This window comes from Bos grunniens, chromosome 24 (assembly GCF_055505025.1).
Source record: "Bos grunniens cultivar Pamir isolate PY7600 chromosome 24, Bosgru_T2T1.0, whole genome shotgun sequence".
Classification (NCBI taxonomy): Eukaryota; Metazoa; Chordata; class Mammalia; order Artiodactyla; family Bovidae; genus Bos; species Bos grunniens.
The window spans coordinates 48,283,614-48,297,975 of record NC_141188.1 but is presented as its reverse complement, the minus strand read 5'-3'; the positions used below and the strand labels follow the sequence as shown (position 1 = coordinate 48,297,975).

General features: G+C 40.6%; 1 protein-coding gene and 1 non-coding gene across 16 annotated transcripts in view; one reads left to right on the top strand and one right to left on the bottom strand.

Annotated features, from left to right (window-relative positions):
* The window catches only part of KATNAL2 (katanin catalytic subunit A1 like 2), a 112,442-nt gene that overhangs the window by 62,704 nt on the left and 35,376 nt on the right, over positions 1 to 14,362 (bottom strand). The gene's annotated exons all lie outside the window — the stretch shown is intronic.
* Positions 7,021 to 7,127, top strand: LOC147346225 (U6 spliceosomal RNA). The gene has a single exon (XR_015154216.1). It is a non-coding gene; the product is annotated as a U6 spliceosomal RNA (small nuclear RNA).

Sequence of the window (14,362 nt, the reverse complement as noted above, 5' to 3'; positions counted from 1 at the left end):
CCTATTTGGAAACAGTATGTTGTTCCATGTCCAGTTCTAACTGTTCCTTTCTGACCTGCATACAGATTTCTCAAGAGGCCGGTCAGGTGGTCTGGTATTCCCATCTCTTTCAGAATTTTCCACAGTTTATTGTGATCCACACAGTCAAAGGCTTTGGCATAGTCAATAAAGCAGAAATAGATGTTTTTCTGGAACTCTCTTGCTTTTTCCTTATGCCCTTTCAAATGATCACATTTTTAAATAGAACAAAGACACTTTCAGCCATGCAAATTCTCAACCACATCTCCATGTACCTTTGCTTTCCTGGTGGTCTAGTGGTTAAGAATCCGCCTGGCAATGCAGGGGACACAGGTTCGACTCCTGGTCTGAGAGGATCCCAGATGCTGAGGGACAATTAAGCCTTAGCACCACAACTATTGAGCCTATTCTCTAGAGCCCATGACCTGCATCTATGGAAACCTGTGGTCTGCACAGGGCAGGCCACTGCACTGAGAAGCCTTCACACCTCAACACAGAGGAGCCCCGATTTGCTGCAGCTGAAGAAAGCCCACAGGCAGCAATGAAGACCCAGTACTACCAAAAATAAACAAATAAGTAAACCTTTTAAAAAATAGTTTAAAATGGTAAAATTTATGTAATGCGTATTTTATCACAATGAAAAAGAAACTTAGAAAGGGATAAAATATAGTACTATTTGATTTTTAAGTACCCATATGCATGTTTTACAAGATTTTTTTCCCCTATACGTGTCCCATTTTTTGGTCTCTTTTTTTTCTATTTTCTGGGCAACTTCCTTGGCCTTGTCTTTAAATAATTCTACAGAATTTATTTAGCCAAAAATATTTTTAACTTCCAAGACCTTGTTCTTATGCTACGATCGTTCCTTTTTCAAAACATATCATTCTTGTTTTTTGAATACACTGTTCTCTTATGATTCAAAGTCAGTTAAGTTCAATATTTTGAACATAATGTTTATGTAGGCAAGTAAACAGAAAAGGCGATGGCACCCACTCCAGTACTCTTGCCTGGAGAATCCCATGGACGGAGGAGCCTGGTAGGCTGCTGTCTATGGGGTCGCATAGAGTTGGACATGACTGAGCGACTTCACTTTCACTTTTCATGCATTGGAGAAGGAAATGGCAACCCACTCCAGTGTTCTTGCCTGGAGAATCCCAAGGACGGCAGAGCCTGGTGGGCTGCCGTCTCTGGGGTCTCACAGAGTCGGACATGACTGAAGCACCTTAGCAGCAGCAGCAGCAGGCAAGTAAAACACTATTTTATAAAGATATCCACCTAAAATGATTCAAATAAAGTTTTGTTGCTTAAGGTGATACGTTTTTATTCAGATTGCCAGAAAATACAGAAAACAAAGAAACTTGTATTTCTAAGACCTTGTGAAGGAATCATAGTAAACCTTCATTCCAATCCCAAAGAAAGGCAATGCCAAAGAATGCTCAAACTACCACACAGTTGCACTCATCTCACATGCTAGTAAAGTAATGCTCAAAATTCTCCAAGCCAGGCTTCAGCAATATGTGAACCGTGAACTTCCAGATGTTCAAGCTGGTTTTAGAAAAGGCAGAGGAACCACAGATCAAATTGCCAACATCCGTTGGATCATGGAAAAAGCAAGAGAGTTCCAGAAAAACATCTATTTCTGCTTTATTGACTACACCAAAGCTTTTGACTGTGTGGATCACAATAAACTGTGGAAAATTCTGAAAGAGATGGGAATACCAGACCACCTGACTGGCCTCTTTAGAAACTTATATGCAGGTCAGGAAGCAACAGTTAGAACTGGACATGGAACAACATACTGTTTCCAAATAGGAAAAGGAGTACGTCAAGGCTGTATATTGTCACCCTGCTTATTTAACTTACATGCAGGGTACATCATGAGAAACGCTGGGCTGGAAGAAGCACAAGCTGGACTCAAGATTGACTGGAGAAATATCAATCACCTCAGATATGCAGATGACACCACCCTTATGGCAGAAAGTGAAGAGGAACTAAAAAAGCCTCTTGATGAACGTGAAAGAGGAGAGTGAAATAGTTGGCTTAAAGCTCAACATTCAGAAAACTAAGATCATGGCATCTGGTCCCATCACTTCATGACAAATAGATGGGGAAACAGTGGAAAGTGTCAGACTTTATTTTCTGGGGCTCCAAAATCACTGTAGATGGTGACTGCAGCCATGAAATTAAAAGACGCTTACTCCTTGGAAGGAAAGTGATGACCAACCTAGATAGCATATTCAAAAGCAGAGACATTACTTTGCCAATAGAGGTCCATCTAGTCAAGGCTTGGTTTTTCCAGTGGTCATGTACGGATGTGAGAGTTGGACTGTGAAGAAAGCTGAGCACTGAAGAATTGATGCTTTTGAACTGTGGTGTTGGAGAAGACTCTTGAGAGTCCCTTGGACTGCAAGGAGAGCCAACCAGTCCATTCTAGAGGAGATCAGTCTGGGTGTTCTTTGGAAGGAATGATGCTAAAGCTGAAACTCTAGTACTTTGGCCACCTCATGTGAAGAGTTGACTCATTGGAAAAGGCTCTGATGCTGGGAGGGATTCGGGGCAGGAGGAGAAGGGGACGACAGAGGATGAGATGGCTGGATGGCATCACCGACTCAATGGACATGTGTTTGAATGAACTCCGGGAGTTGGTGATGGACAGGGAGGCCTGGCGTGCTGCAATTCATGGGGTTGCAAAGAGTTGGACACAACTGAGTGACTGAACTGAACTGAACTGAACTACCTTTTCAACCAAAATTTGTTTTCTGCCATTCAGAGATAATTATTGCTTTAAAAAAATTAATTTGCATTTTATCATCCAGTTCATACACATTTTTTTGTTATTTAGTTAAACTTTTTTCTTTGAATTCAGGCTAAAATAAATAAAGTGAATGTCCCCAAAAGTCTAAGAGAAAAGGAGATTAAAGGAAAATTATAATCCTTGAAGTAATAAAATATTTAACACAAAAAGTAGTGACTTAAACTAGGAGAAAATATTTACAAATGACACATCGGATAAAGAACTATATTAAAAATATACAAAGAGCTCCTAAAACTCAACAATAAGAAAACAAAAAATACAATTGAAAATAGGCAAAAGAAATGAACAAATACCTCACAAAAGAAGATATATGGATAGTCTAAACAAATATATGAAAAGATGCTCAACAACATACGTCATCAAGGAGTAGCACATTAAAACAAGACAGCACTGCACACCTATCAGAAAAGATGCTCAACAACATACGTGATCAAGGAGTGGCAAATTAAAACAAGATAGCACTGCACACCTACCAGAATGGTGAAAATCCAAAACACTACCAGCACCACATACTGATGAAGACGCGAAGCCATGGGAACTCTCATTCACCGATGGTGGGAAGGCAGAATGGTACGGCCACTTTGGAAGACAGTTTGTTGGTTTCTTACAAAACTAAACATACTCTTACCATATGATCCAGCTGTAATGCTCCTTGGTATTTACTCCAAAGAGTTAAAAACACACCTACACACAAAATTTCACTCTGAAGCTGCCCATGCAGCTTTATTTATAATTGCCAGAAGCAATCAAAATGCCCTATTTCAGTATGTGAATCAATAAAGTGCACCACATCTACACAACAGAATATCAGACAGTATTTTTAAAAATATATTAAGGCATGAAGGAAACATGCATATTACTAAGTGAAAGAAGCCGATCTGAAAAGGTAACAATGGAAGAAACTTTCAAATACTGAGTTATGGAGAAGTCATTCTGCCTAACACGTGATCTGGCTTGTCTAGAATAGCCAGTCTGTAGCCTGTCAAATATAAAGTGTACATCTGCTTTAACCATTAAAGAAAAGAATGCTTTTAAAAATCAAAATGGAGTAACTGTAGTTCAAGCATCCAACATGAAGCCTGGTGGCCACTGTGAATGTGGTTTCAGACAGGTTCTACATTACTAAGCACTTGAATTTCTGAACAGTATCAGACTCAACACCACCACTAGCTATCCTCAAACTGCTAGCAGCTGCAACCATGTGGACCCCAACCAATCCTTACTCCACAAGCACACTTACTTCTTGCCAGCTCCAGTTATAATTCTTGATAAACAGCTCATATAACTAGTTGTAACCTTCCAGTTTTTTGCCTTTAAAAGCCTGCCCCATTTTGATCCTGCAGAACATAATTCAAATGCTTCTTGAATCTGTGTCTCCCAGGCTATAGTCCTTGGTTTGGCTCAAATAAAACTTCTCTACTTTTATTATGGGATGGGCCAGGTGGCTCACACAGTAGAATCTGCCTGCAATGCAGACCCGGATTCGATCCCTGAGTTAGGAGGATCCCCTGGAGAAGGAAATGGCAATCCACTCCAGCATTCTTGCCTGGAAAAACCCATGGACAGAGGAGCCTGGAGGGCTACAGTCCATGGGGTCGCAAAGAGTCGGACATGACTGAGCAACTGACACTTTCACTTCATTCCTATTTTAGGTTGTTTACTGATTATTTATATCAACAGTTTCATACTGTGTGATTTCACCTATGTGACATTCTGGAAAAAAAAGCAAAACTATGAAGACAATAAGATCAGTGGTGGGGAGAGAGAGGGAGACAGAACACAGAGGCTTTCAGAGCGGTGAACTATTTTCTACATGACACTATCAACGTAGCCACATTGTCAAAATCGATAGGGTGTGCATAAAGTGACTTTAATGCAATGCAAACTATGTACTCTGAGTAATAAAGACGAGTCAATGTAGATTCATCTGATGCAAGATATTGATGATGCTGGAGTTGTGGACATGTGAGGTGGGAGATATATGGGAATTCTCTGAACTTTCCACTCAATTTTGCTGTGAACCTAAAACTGCTCTTAAAAAAAATCTTTCTTTTTAATATGAATTGATTTTTAAACAAAAATATCAGATCTAATACTGTGTTGGCCAAAAAGTTCATTCTTTTTTTCCCCTGTAAAACGGATCTAAATAGCACTCAGTTGTCTTTAACTTCATTGGAAACAATTTTCAGACTGTATTTTAACAGCAGTCATATCAGTGTGCAACTTTTTAAAAAAGCATCAAAATTGGTGAATTTTTGTGTAGCCATTTTAATATTGAAGATGGAAGTAAAAAGCAACATTTTTGGCATTTTATGCTTTATTATTTTGAGAAAGGTAAATACTCAACTGAAACACACAAAAAAAGATTTTTTAAGTGTTTGGAGAAGGTGAAAAAACATGTCAAAAGTGCTTTGTGGAGTTTTTTGCTAGACCATGCTCCACAGTCAAGTAGACCAGTTGAAGTTGATAGAGATCAAATCAAGACATTAACTGGGAACTATCAATGTTATATCACACAGGAGACAGCTGATATACTCAAAATATCCAAATCAAGCATTGGAAATGATTTGCACCAGCTTGGTTACGTTAATCACTTTGATGATTGGGTTCCACATAAGTCAAGTGGAAAAAAACCTTCTTGACCATATTTCTGCATGTGATTCTCTACTTAAATGTAATGAAAACTGTCCATTTTAAAAAACAGATTGTGACGGGCAATGAAAAGTGGATACTGTACAATAATGTAGAATGGAAGAGATCGTGGGGCAAGTGAAATGAACCACCCTCTACCATACCAAAGGCCAGTCTTCAACCAAAGAAGGTGCTATTGTGTATACGGTGGGATCGGAAGGGAGTCCTTCATTAAGAGCTCCTTGCCAAAAACCTAACAATTAATTCCAACAAGTACTGCTCCCAATTAGGCCAACTGAAAGCAGCACTCAACAAAAAGTGTCCGGCATCAGTCAACAGAAAACACATAATCTTCCATCAAGATAACAAAAGAGCACATATTTCTCTCATGACCAGGCAAAAACTATTAGAGCTTGGCTGGGAAGTTCTGATTCATCCAATGTACTCACCAGACATTGTACCTTTGGATTTCCATTTATTTTGGTCTTTACAAAATTCGCTTAATGGAAAAAAATTCAATTCCCTAGAACTGTAAAAAGCGCCCAGAAGAGTTCTTTGCTCAAAAAGAGAAAAAGTTTTGGGAATACGGAATTATGAAGTTGTCCGGAAAATGGCAGAAGGTAGTAGAAGAAAATGGTGAGTACATTGTTCAGTAAAGTTCCTGGTGAAAATGAAAAATACGTCTTTTATTTTTACTTTACAATTGAAGGAAATTTTTGGCCAACTCAATATATTTAAACGGAGTCACTCTTCAAAGTAGTCACCTTAGTAGGTCATGCTTTTATTCTATTGATCAAAACATTTCTGAAACTCTTCTTTTAAAATCACCTTCAATGTAGATTCATCCCTGTTACCTCAGGTGGTAAAGCATCTGCCTGTAATGCAGGAGACCTGAGTTTGATCCCTGGGTCGTAGGGAAGATCCCCTGGAGAAGGCAATGGCAACCTACTCCAGTACTCTTGCCTGGAAAATCCCATGGACGGTGGAGCCTGGTGGGCTACAGTCCATGGGGTCACAAGGAGTCAGACACGACTGAGCGACTTCACTTCACTTCATCCTCTCCTAGCCCACATTTACAAAAATAATATGCAGCCCTGTAGAAAACTGGACCAATGCATAAATGCACAAGAAAAAAAAATAAGATATTTTGGTTACATTCTTTCCATCTTCTTACAAAATAGGCTTCTCATGTGTTTTGATAAGCTGTGTTTTTTTCCATAAAAATACTTTGTAAATATTTTTCCCAGTTATTAAAAGTTTTAATGACTGCACAGAAAGCATCATAACTTAATTATCCCTCAGCTGTTGGAGAGTCCTCTTGTTTGAAGTTGGGCCTCACCAAATTTAAGAACACACTTTATTAGCAGCTTTGACTGTTTCTAAAATCCAAATTTGCCCTCAGGGACAGATCTGATAACATTAAGAGAGTTTTAAAAGCAGATGACAGGCCATCCTTAAAAAATGACCCTGGGTACATCTCCCCCTCTGTCCTTAAAGAAATCTGTAGCATCAGGGGGAGTTAAAAAACTGGAAAGGCAAGATAAAGATGAAGAAGGGTGCTCGCTTCGGCAGCACATATACTAAAATTGAAACGATACAGAGAAGATTAGCATGGCCCCTGCGCAAGGATGACACGCAAATTCGTGAAGCGTTCCATATTTTTATCATATATGAAATGAGTCGCCAGTCCAGGTTCGATGCACGATACTGGATGCTTGGGGCTGGTGCACTGGGACGACCCAGAGGGATGGTATGGGGAGGGAGGAGGGAGGAGGGTTCAGGATGGGGAACACATGTATACCTGTGGCTGATTCATTTTGATATATGGCAAAACCAATACAATATTGTAAAGTTTAAAAATAAAATAAAATTAAAATTAAAAAAAAAGAATCAAGAAGGGAATTACAGTAATCTTTGCTACGTTTTTATCTGTTATTACGAAATATATAATTCATATAGAAGAGTATAAAACATCCATTCCTTTTTAATAATAATAACAGGCTTCACCCTGGTTAGAGCCCAGAGCACGTTCTGTGTCTAAGAAACCCCCTCACTGTTCCTTTCAGACGTTTCCCCTCCTCCCACCAGAGGTAACTTCCATCCCAATTTTTATACTCAGCATTGCCTTTCTCTTTATGGTTTTACCAACTATGTGAAAGTGAACGTCGCTCAGTCGTGTCCAACTCTTTGCAACTCCGTGGACTATACAGTCCATGGAATTCTCCAGGCCAGAATACTGGAGTGGGTAGCCTTTCCCTTTTCCAGGGGATCTTCCTGGATCAGGAATCGAACCAGGGTCTCCTGCATTGCAGGAGGATTCTTTACCAACTGAGCTATCAGGGAAGCCTACCATACATCCTTAAAAATACACTGTAGATAGTTTTCACATTTTTTAATATCCATAAATATTTACTCACGATCACATTTTAAAGAACTGGAGAGTCTATTACTAAGAGAATGAATAAACATTGTGTGATACGTTCTTCTTTTAACTTTTGTGTGTGTGTTAGTCCCTCAGTCATGTCCGACTCTTTGCGACCCCACAAACTAACCCGCCAGGCTTTTCTGTCCATGGAATTCTCCAGGCAAGAACACTGGAGTGGATTGCCATTCCCTTCTCCAGAGGATCTTCCCAACCCAGGGATTGAACCCTGGTCTCCTGCATCACAGGCAAATTCTTTACTGTTTGAGCTACAGGGAAGTCCTTTGAATTATGTATACAGCCTCCCTGTTGGGGAATCAAACTCCCATCTCCCACATGACAGGTGCAGATACTCACCACTATACTAACGAGGAAGGGCTTTTTTATTGGAAGAGAATTGCTTTTATTGGAGGATAATTAACTTTTTTATTGGAGGATAATTGCTTTACAATGTTGTGGTGGTTGCTGCCGTACATCAATATGAATTAGTCATAATTTTATACATATCCCCTCTCTAAAGCCTCTCTCTCTCCCCATTCCACCCCTCGAGGTCATCACAGAGCACCAGGCTGGGCTCTCTGTGTTATAGAGCAGTTTCCTGTTAGTTGTCTATTTCACACATGATGGTGAACAGATGTCAATGTTACTTTCTCGATTTCTCCTAGCCCCTCCATCCCCAGCTGGGTCCACAAGTCCATTCTCTAGTCTGTGTCTCCATTTCTTCGCTGTAGATGGGTTCATCAGTACTATTCTTCTAGAGTATATCGTTTAGATATCATGTACATATACATATTGTATATATATGCCTGGAGAATTCCATGGACAGAGAAGCCTGGCAGGTTAGTTTGTGGGGTTGCAAAGAGTTGGACACGACTGAGGGACTAACACACACAAAAAAAGTTAAATTAAAACAAGAATGTATCACATAATGTTTATTTATTCTCTTAGTAATAGACTCTTCAGTTCGTTAAAATGTGATCATGAGTAAATATTTTTGGCTTCCCTGGTGGCTCAGTCGGTAAAGAGTCTGCCTGCAATGCAGGAGACCTGGGTTCTATCCCTGGGTTGGGAAGATCTCCTGGAGAAGGGAATGGCAACCCACTCTGGTATTCTTGCCCGGAGAATTCCATGGACAGAGGAGCCTGGTGGGCTCCAGTCCATGGGATCACAAAGAGTCGGACACGACTGAGTAGCTAACTTAATACATATATCTGATATTTGTTTTTCTCTTAACTCTGTATAACAGACTCTAGGTTTAGGTTTTCACATTTTTTAACATTATGTGAATGGAATTTACATTTATTTCTTGTGACTACTTTTATTTCACAGTATGTAATTTCTCCCCTCCCCCAAAAAAGTTCATATCAAAGTAAGAGCTTAGGTATAATGCAGCTATTTCATAATATCTTCATTCAATTATCTGCTCCCACTGCTTTCTAGTCTGTGGGCATAATTTCAGTGTCTTAGAGGGTTGCTATCTTAAGGCTTCTCAAGGTAACTCTTCTGTTTCCCAGAAAATAGAAGTATCCTGTAGTGCTAAGCTTTTCTAATTTACCAAAATTAGTCTTGGTTATCCAAGGCTCTTTTTTGGTAAATTGATTTGCCTCACCTATAGTGCCATCTAGTGTATGAGGAGGGGAAGCACCTCATGAATTTTGCTCTTTAGTGGCTAAATCCTATTTGACTCTCAGAGAGCCCAGACTGGAGTACGCCAGGTTTCCTTGTCCTTCACTATCTCCCACTGTTCACTCAGACTTAAGTCCATTAAGTCGGTGATGCCATCCAACCATTTCATCCTCTGTCCCCTCCTTCTCTTCTTGCCCTTGATCTTTCCCAGCATTGGGGTCCTTTATGAAATTTGGGTAGTTTCGAAGGACTGTTTACATAATAAAGATGATCAGCATAAAATTCAGTTCAAATCAAGCTTGCAAAATAAAAACTAAAACTGCATATTAAACAAGCAAGATTGATGGAATATGTTTCTAAATGTCCACATTCTCAAACTCACACTTGAGGGTTTGACTCAAAACCTAGGTCTCTGGCTCCCAAGCCAATGACCTTTCCTCCATCAGTTGCCCCCCTGCATTAACCCCTACTCATCAATGTCCATTCCCACCCCTGCACATTCACGAGACCAAAGAGAAATCGCTATTTTGTCAAAAATGGTGTGCCAAATTTGCCAAAATCAAACAACTATGGTTACCAGTAATTCTTGGCTGACCTCACATTAGTAACAAATGGTGTCCCTTACAGGTCCTCAAACTGAATCTCACAATTTTAGTGACCATTTCAGAGCAACTTCTGGCCAGGCCTCAGTTAATTAGTCACTCTGCTGCACCAAGAGAAGTGTATCTCATAGGGAATTATGCCTTTAACTCCAGAAAAGTCACAGTCCTGCTGTACCTGAAGCTCATCTGTTTCATTTGTAAGCAAAGGTTTTTAAGAACAAAAGGATCTGAATTAAAGAGCCATGAAAGCCACAAACATCCCCAGAGGGACTGCACTGGACACGGACTGTGACCATTTCTACCTGGGCAGTGTTTTGCGAAACTGTGGGTGTTCTGCCAGCATCAGGGTCAGTGTTTGGTGGGTACTCAACAGCTATTCGGAGAAGGCAATGGCACCCCATTCCAGTACTCTTGCCTGGAAAATCCCATGGACGGAGGAGCCTGGTAGGCTGCAGTCCATGGGGTCCCGAAGAGTCAGATATGACTGAGCAACTTCATTTTCACTTTTCACTTTCACGCATTGGAGAAGGAAATGGCAACCCACTCCACTGTTCTTGCCTGGAGAATCCCAGGGACCGGGGAGCCTAGTGGGCTGCCGTCTATGGGGTCACACAGAGTCGGACACGACTGCAGCGACTTAGCAGCAGCAGCAGCTATTAGTTACTTTGTTCATAGAGTTCAGAGTCCCTCCATGCTACGCTCTGGGAGTACGAGCTCCTTCCTAAACACGCGCTCGTGTTCTCTTATGACTAAGATGCTGAGAAAAGACAGTCGGGGTGTTTTGCCTGTGCTCCTCAGTATGACATGCACTGCTCTGGCTTTGGCTGGTAGCCCTGAATTTCCTAAAGGTGCTCACCTGGGTAGAGCCCATGTTTATTTACAGATTTATACCACAATCACTATAATAATCTTAAAATATCTTCATTACTCCCCGAAGAAACTCTGCACCCCTTAGCTGTCACCCTCTGTCCTTAAAAGCCATAGAACTGTACATTTAAAATGGGTGAGTTGCATGGTATGTGAATTATATCTCAACAAAGCTGTCTTAAAATACATAAAAACAGGGAGAGGTAGGGAGAAAAAGGCTAAAATGAATGTAAATAATCTGAATAATTTTTTTAGTAATTAATATAAAATAAATGATATGGCTGGAAATACAAATGATTTCATGTAATATTCTGAAGTTATTCAAAATGGAAATGGGGGGCTGCTTATCACCCACACGATTATGAGGGTCTCCTTACTGCCCTGATGGCAGAGCCGGGCCATATCTTAGAATGTGGCAACGATGCTCCTTTACTTGTTCTGATGAATTGGCTGTAACAAACTTGCTGAGTCAACGTGATTACAAGATAGAGTCCCCAGAAAGAAAAGAACACACAAAATCATCTAAGCAGATATTCCCTTCATATGTTTTCTTTTTGGTTGTATCAAAAAGCTTGCCGTGCACAGAAAATTGAAGAAACCACCTTAAGTATTATTAGTATTTCTTCAGTGCATCTGGACAAAAATATTAGCTTCTTTCAAAAAGAATCTCAAAAAATTTTAATGCAGAAATTTTTAAGATTTTACCCAGCTAATATTCAGAGCAGGCAAGGTATGAAAGAATATGTACTCAGATACAATTGGTAGGAATATAAACTAGTACAACATTTTTACAGAGCAAAATGAAACACATGCCCACCAACTCACAATTCCACACCTCACCATTCACGCAAGATTACACTATATTATAGGAATGGTTCACATGTGCAAAATAATTAATGTTCAAGGATATTTAATAAAGCATTATGTACATTCTCCTCTGAAATTAGAAATATCTAAAACGCTAGTGGTAAAGAATCCACCTGCCAATGCAGGAGATACAAAAGATTTAGGTTCGATCCCTGGGTCAGGAAGAGCCCCTGGAGTAGGAAATGACAACCTGCTGCAGTATTCTTGCCTAGAAAATTCCACGGGCAGAGGAGCCTGGCAAGTTACAGTCCATGGGGTCACATAGAGTAGGACACGATGGAGCACACACACACACACACAGAAAATGTCCATTAGAGGTTACATAAATCATGATACAGGCTTACCAAGGATCACCACAATACAAAGACAAAGTAGATCTGATTTTGAAGACAGCTTTTTCTCCCCATCCACGTACTGTCTGTCCACTCCCGAGTAGAAAGAAAGTTTGAATTAAAGGTAGTGTTTGGACTTCCCTGGTGGTACAGTGGTTAAGAATCTGCCTGCCAACGCAGGGCACACAGGTTTGATCCCTGGTCCAGGAAGACCCCACATACTGTGGGACACCACAACTACTGAAGCCCATGCCCTAGAGCCTGTGCTCTGCAACAAGAGAAACTGAAATGAGAAGCCCCCTCACCGCAATGAAGAGTAGTCCCCACTCGCCTCAACTGGAGAAAGGCTTCATGCAGCAACGAGGACTCAACGCAGCCAAAAATAAATAAATAACTTTTTAAAACATAAAGGTAATGTTTAAATCGGACAAAGAAAAACTTCAATTAATACAAAAAGTTTAAAAAGAAACGTTTAGCTTTCCACCCAATCACTATTACTAATTTCTCATATAATTGTTCTGAATATATCAATATATATATCAATACATCAATGAGTCCATTTTTGCAAATACTCTTTTAAATTTGCAAAAATGGAATCATTTTGTGTATACTGTTTGGCCTTTTTCCCCCATTCAATAATATGTCTTGAACACCTCTGTATATAAGCAAATGCAGATCTACCTAATTCTAAGACATATGTAGTGAAAGTGAAAGTGAAAGTGAAGTCACTCAGTTGTGTCTGACTTTTTGCGACCTCATGGACTGTAGCCTATTTTCCAGGCAAGAGTACTGGAGTGGGTTGTCATTTCCTTCTTCAGGGTCTCTTCTTGACCCAGGGATCAAACCGGGGTCTCCCGCATTGCAGGCAGACACTTTACCGTCTGAGCTACCAGGGAAGCCCAAGATATATCTAATTTTTTTTCCCTTTCTTTTTCTATGAGTGAAAGAGTGTGGATGTGTATTTCTGTGCTTTGGTGAAAAACTTAGATACTTCTGGGTAAAGGAATGGGATGCTGCTGCTAAGTCACTTCAGTAGTGTTCGACTCTGTGTGACCCCATAGATGGCAGCCCACCAGGCTCCCCCATCTCTGGGATTCTCCAGGCAAGAACACTAGAGTGGCTTGCCATTTCCTTCTCCAATGCATGAAAGTGAAAAGTGAAAGGGAAGTCGCTCAGTCGTGTCTGACTCTTCGCAACCCCATGAACTGCAGCCTACCAGGTTCCCCCGTCCATGGGATTTTCCAGGCAAAAGTACTGGAGTGGGGTGCCATCACCTTCTGCAAGGAATGGGATGAGGGTACAGCAACTCAATTTTTTTCTTTTTATCCAGAGGTTTCTGAATTGTTTAATACTTTGGCAAGTACAAAGCAAGGAAACCCAATAGGCTGGATTCTACTGTTCACAGATCAAAAAATTTCTATGCTAAGAAATTCCATCATCACCTTGGCAGATGAGCCACTCTGATATCAGGGTCCCTCCCCTCTTCTGCATCAGTAGGTACGGGAGTGGGAAATGTCCTGACACTGATGCTGGCCTTGGGTGTTCCATTCACTAGGAGGGAAAGATCCAGACAAAGGCACCCACAGGCGTCTCCTCCTCCACACTACACTTCCTAGTCCCTGGTCCCCTGACCTTGCATGCCTATACACTGAATATACAGATGCCTTTCATGTACATATACACTAAGGCAGAGAAATCTAGGGATCCAATTATCCACACACATATGGAGAGCCTTGGGTTTCACAGCTGCCCTCACCAAATGAGCTGAAGGATTTGTTAGAATAATTTCCCTCAAATTCCTTTTAGAATCCCTGCAGAGTCACTTAATCAGTGAATCACTGACTTAGTGAAATCCTGGTATACCAAGATGAATAGGAAGGCAAAGCTCTAACTCTTGGAATGGAGGGACTTCCGGATCCTGAGCTGATCTGAGCAATGTTGACCATATTCTTGAAAGACTATAAACGACCTGTCTGAGGTGGCTCCGCAAAGTTTTACTACATTCCTGGAAAACGGTAGCTGTCTCAACTCCAGTCAAGAGTACTTCTAGGGTTTTAGGCTGGAATCACAAAGTCTGGCAAGTAGACTTGCTCTCTACAGCAGATAATGGGGACTTAAGGACATGCTGTGGCTCAGTAACTTAGAATTCTTTGATCATGGGTTGCTTCAAAAATGGCTTTCT